At 58.3% G+C, this 4,904-nt stretch overlaps 1 non-coding gene across 1 annotated transcript; it reads left to right on the top strand.

Annotated features, from left to right (window-relative positions):
* The first annotated feature begins 3,671 nt into the window (after nucleotides 1-3,671).
* Nucleotides 3,672-3,799, top strand: LOC144224359 (small nucleolar RNA SNORA52). Its single transcript, XR_013333020.1, has one exon. It is a non-coding gene; the product is annotated as a small nucleolar RNA SNORA52 (small nucleolar RNA).
* The last annotated feature ends 1,105 nt before the right edge of the window (nucleotides 3,800-4,904 follow it).

Raw genomic sequence — 4,904 nt, 5'->3', positions numbered from 1 at the left:
GCTGGGGGGCCCCCCCCCCCCCCGCAGAGGCTCTCCCTGCCTCCAGGAGGCCCTCTCTAGGACACCTCTTTCGCTCCGTTATTCATTCAGTGAGCACTCATGAACACTGTGACGCCGATGTTTGCTAACATTTATTGAGAACCCACAGCCGTCAGGTATAATGCTTCACAACACAATCTTCACGGCCTCCCCATTGGACATGTGCGGTGTACCCATTTTACTGATGAGGCGGTGAGGCTCAGGAAGTAGACTGTCTTGCTGGAGGCCTCACAGCTCTCAGGGCGCAGTGGTGTCTGCAGCCTTCCAAGTGCGCCTCCTCTACCTTCAGTTTTCTTAAGAGAAGCTGGGTGGGGGGGCTGGTTCTGGGGGAAATGGAGGAGGAGGTAGGAGGGCAAGCCGCTGGGTGTGGCCTGGAGGGGCCCTTCGGAAGCCCTCAGCTGCCGCCCAGCTCTCCTCCTACCCGCCGGGTGCCTGCAGGGCCCACGTGGTGAGAACGGCCCCTCCATGAACAGGCATGGCCACCTTCCTGGGGTCACCGCAGACCCCCAGATAATCTGAGGGGGGCAACGGCCCATGGAGGTGCTGAGAAAATGCACACGGGCCTCGTGTACAAGCAGGATCCCCAGGAAGGATTCTCAGACCCCCTCAGAGACGATCCCTGAGGCCAGGGGGGGGGGCAGAGAGAGCCCCGCAAAGGAGACTTTACTACCCACACCCAGTTACAGGGACCTTCCAGATCCACGGTAGCGGACTGCAGTCACGTGTCCCCGCTCTCACTCTGCCTCCCGTTCAGGCAGCCTCCTGCTCGGCCCTCTCCTCACCTCCTCGCCACCAGGCCTTCATTCCCACTTCCACTCTCAGTGCCTCCCCTGCCCGGCCCCTCTCAGACCCTGTCTCCCGCCCTGCTCCCAGGGATGGTGGTGAGTGGCGGGGTGGGTTCCCCGGTGCTAATTCCAGCCCTGATCTGGAATGAGGGGGATGGGAGGGCTGGGTGTGTCCTACTCACTCCCCTTCCTCATGACTGCGGGGCCTTCGAGTGGGGCCCGAGGCCCTAGGGTCCCTGGGTGGGAAACAGACTCTCCTTGGCCCCCGTCGAGGCATGTGCGTGTGACTCTGATAGACATCTCAGCGCCCACGGAGCTCTGAGCCCCAAGGAAAGAGCCCTGGGTTTAGGCTACTTGGGAGCCTCATTTACCCGGTAGGAGGCCCACCCGCAGCCCCAGAGGACATGGAAGGCGGTCTGGTTCTGCGTTGGGGCTGTGGGGCATCTTCTGGCTTCTCACAGGAACACTGTGAGGGAGGTAAGTCACTGCTGGTCCCCCCTCCCCCCACAGATGAGGTCCTGGGGCTGCATCCCAGCTCCCTGGGCAGGAAAGTGCTCCACACCGGCTCTGGGACACCGGCTTCCTAACTTCCCTGCCCTGGGCCAGGCACTGAGGACCCCGTGGGGCTCCTTCCAGGCCCCCTCCATCCCTTCCTGAGACAGGTGCGGTGACTCTCCTCGGCACTAACAGCACAAGTGGCTTTGGCAGGGCCTGATCCTGGGGCTCATTGATCCCCAGGGGGAGTGACACATCAAAGCCATCACAGGTAAGGCGTACCTTTCTTTGGGGAATGGCCAGCAGAGGGAACCAGGAAGGGGCTGGCCCAGAGGGCCCAAAGCCGTGTCCTTCACCGGTTCGATGCTGGTAGCCTCAGGCCAGCACCACAGTCGGGACCACACAGCTTTTTTCGAAACATCCACATGGCATTCTCCCGCCCTTCCTGGGTAATGCTTTAAGTAGAACGTGGTGGTGGACCGTGTCACTTTCCTGTATAAAATTCTTCCAGGACCCCACGGCCCCAGGAAGAAGTCTGGTGGCTAAAGGGCTCCCCAGGGCCCTGAGTCTGCCACTTACCAAGCCCCCTTCCTCGCAGCCCGCAGGCCCCTCCTTGCGCCACCCCCCCCAGGCTTCCCTTCCTGTCTACAGCTCACTACCTTCACCTCTGTGCCTCCAAATGCCCTCTTTGGCCCCCAACGCCCTTTCTCCCCCTCTCTACTTGGGTAATTGTGCTTCACCCTTTGGGGCCCCAGGATAGGAGGACTGACTCCCAAGGCTTGGGGAGCCCCTCTCGGAGTCTTCCATGTACCGTCACTGACATGAGGCAGCAAGCCTGGACTCCAGGGGAGCTGGGGTCTGCCTTGTTCACCACTCCACCGTCCTGAGGCTGGGAAGGATTAGTGCTCAACACACACTGTTAAATGAAGGAACACATGCTCAAGGCGAGAGTTCTGACCCTGCTCACCCATTTCCCTGATGGAGCAACTGAGGCTAAGAGGGCCAGCAAGACTCAGCAAGAGGCTCCCACCAGCTTGGACCAAAAGCTAGCACTTCTTCCGGCCGGATTGGCGCTCCTGACCACGCCTTGGTTATTTTTCTCCCTTTGCAGAGCACCCCATGCCCCAGAGGTGACTCATGCAATAGCATTTCACAAGCCTGAAGTAATTTGCTCTGAGTGTTCAGGCCATATGAGCTTCTGCTGTCGCCGTGGGCAAAGGCAATGCCCATCCGAGTGCCCCGGCTCCAATCAAGGGTCCATGTTGGCTTCCTGGTTCCTCCCCGGGACTCGTGGCACCCCGAAGAAGGCCCACCCGCCCTGCCCTTGACTTCCACTCCCGGGGAAGTATGCTTTGCCACCCGAGGGTGTCTTATAAAAGCTCAGCTTTAATTAATCAATTGCCAAGAGATGAATTGGTTAATGCGGGCCCCGCTGCCCCGTGGGTGACTGGCACATGAATGAGTGTCAATTATTTCAACATTAATAATTAATGCTCCGTGTTGAGTAGGAGCGGGAAGTGCGCAGTACAGAGTCAGCTCTGCGGGCCAGCCCACCACCCAGCGGGGCTCACCATCTTCCCTCGGGGGTCTGAGCAAGGCCCCAGGGCAGAGTGTCCCCTTTGTTACTTCAGCACAGGAAAGGTGCCTTTCTCCAGGCGTGAGGAGGGGTCAGGGAACTGGCCCCTGGAGGCAGACTATAAGCATCACAAGGGCAGGGGCCCTGTCTGCCTGTGTACTGATATATCTCCATTGCCTGGAACAGCACCCAGCACATAGTAGGTGCTCAGTAAATCCCTGCTGACTGACTGCCTTATCTGGGCCCTGGCACTCAGCTGTGTGATCTCACGCGAGCCATTTGCCCTCTCTTGCCTGTATTTTTCTCGTTTGACATTGGATTAGATGAGATGGTTCATTCATATCCTGCAATTCCTTGGTTTTTTTGGAAGTGCCTATGATGTACGAGTACTGCTCTCTTCTGGGGGACAGTTACATACGGCACCCATAGGCCCCTGCCCTGGCCAGCAGCTGTCCCCCTGGGGGAGGCAAGGCCCCAGGGTTCTGGGATGTCTTTCAGAGGGACAGGCCATCCTGAGCCAACGTCACATGAACTTCATGTGAACTTCAGCTCCCAAGCAGAGGGCAGGCATGCCCCTGACATCCACTTGCGGGGTTATTCTATGCCCTTTGGTGGCTGGGGACGCCATGGCCAGACCCTGTCCTAAAGATAGGACAGAATGGTGGCTTCACACAGTGTTTTGCCTCTTTGGAGGACCAGGCTGGGAGGGGCTCTCCCCTGCCGCCTGTCTGGAGCGGGCTGGGAGAGGTGGCTGGGCCAGTCAAGAGACGCGCTGGTAGTCCATCCTAATCCCTGCTGGTCAGCCCGTGGCCTGCCAGGCTTCGCTTGTGGACCAGAGCATTCCAGAAGCCTCACCCAGAGAAGCGAGCAGGCTTCAGTGGGCTTGTGCCACTTCTAGACATTCCGAGTGGGAAAAGAGAGAGAGAGAGATGCACTGGTTTGGTGTGGGAAAGGCCGGTGGTCTCCCCAAGGGGGGACACTTCCAGGTGAAAGGAGAACAAGAGAGCTGTTGTTCTGTCTTCTGTGAGTCATGGGAAGGCCCCGAGATTTGGTGTTTTGGGAGATGGGGGTGGGGCAGGTTGCTGAAAGCAGAGGACGCGTCAGAAGCTGGTTACATCGCAGACCTGCAGAGAAACCCATCCGACCTCTCCTTCTGTAGAGGGACCGCTGAGGTGCAGAGAGGTTGCAGCCTTGCCTGGAGCCCCCAAGCTAATGGAGCCGAATGTAGCAACACACACTCTTTCTCTGTGCTTACTCTGTGCACAGGGCTGCAGGGTCACCCCCTAAGCAGATGCGATCCTTGCTTGGCCTGTGATATACAGGACTGTGCACAAGGTTCTCGAAGGCAAGAAGTGAGGCCATGGGAGCATAAGGAGAGGCATTCCAGAGAAGGCAGGTCTTGGCCTCCTCACCCCAGGGCACCTTTCTGTGGGGTCCTCCCTGGACCCAGGGCTCTCAGGTCCTATGGTTTCCCACGAGAGCACACAGGCCACTGGCTAAAAGCTACGGAGACTGTGGTATGGCTTTCCACACTCCAGCCCCACCCAGTCCCTGCTGTGTGCCCTAGGGCTAATTACTTAACCTCTCTGTGTCTCAGGTTCCTCATCATACAATGAGGCTAATAATAGTGTTCATCCTATAGGCTTATTGTGTGGATTAAAGAGATGATAATAATAATTGCTACCACTGATTGAGTGCTCATAATGTGCCTAGAACTCTTGTAAACCCTTGACATATTTTCACTAATCGGTCATAGCTCTAGGGAGTGTCATTGTTTCTATTCCACAGGTGAGGAAGCCGGAGTGCCGAGGGCCTGAGGGACCTGCCCTGGGTCGCATGGTCTGATCGGGAAGAGCGGAAATGAAATCTCAGCCCCCAGGACACGGGGGCTCTGGCCTGTGGGGTCTGCACCCTGCCAGCCTTGTGAAGTTGGCTCATTCTCGGAAAGGGGCAACCCCCCCCTCCCCTGCCTCCTCCTGCCTGCCTTAGGGCTTCCAGAGCCCAGGCTG

Source organism: Crocuta crocuta, unplaced genomic scaffold (genome assembly GCF_008692635.1).
Source record: "Crocuta crocuta isolate KB4526 unplaced genomic scaffold, BGI_CrCroc_1.0 scaffold548, whole genome shotgun sequence".
Taxonomy (NCBI): Eukaryota; Metazoa; Chordata; class Mammalia; order Carnivora; family Hyaenidae; genus Crocuta; species Crocuta crocuta.
The sequence above is the reverse complement of the archived record's forward strand: the minus strand, read 5'-3'. Positions and strand labels throughout refer to the sequence as shown.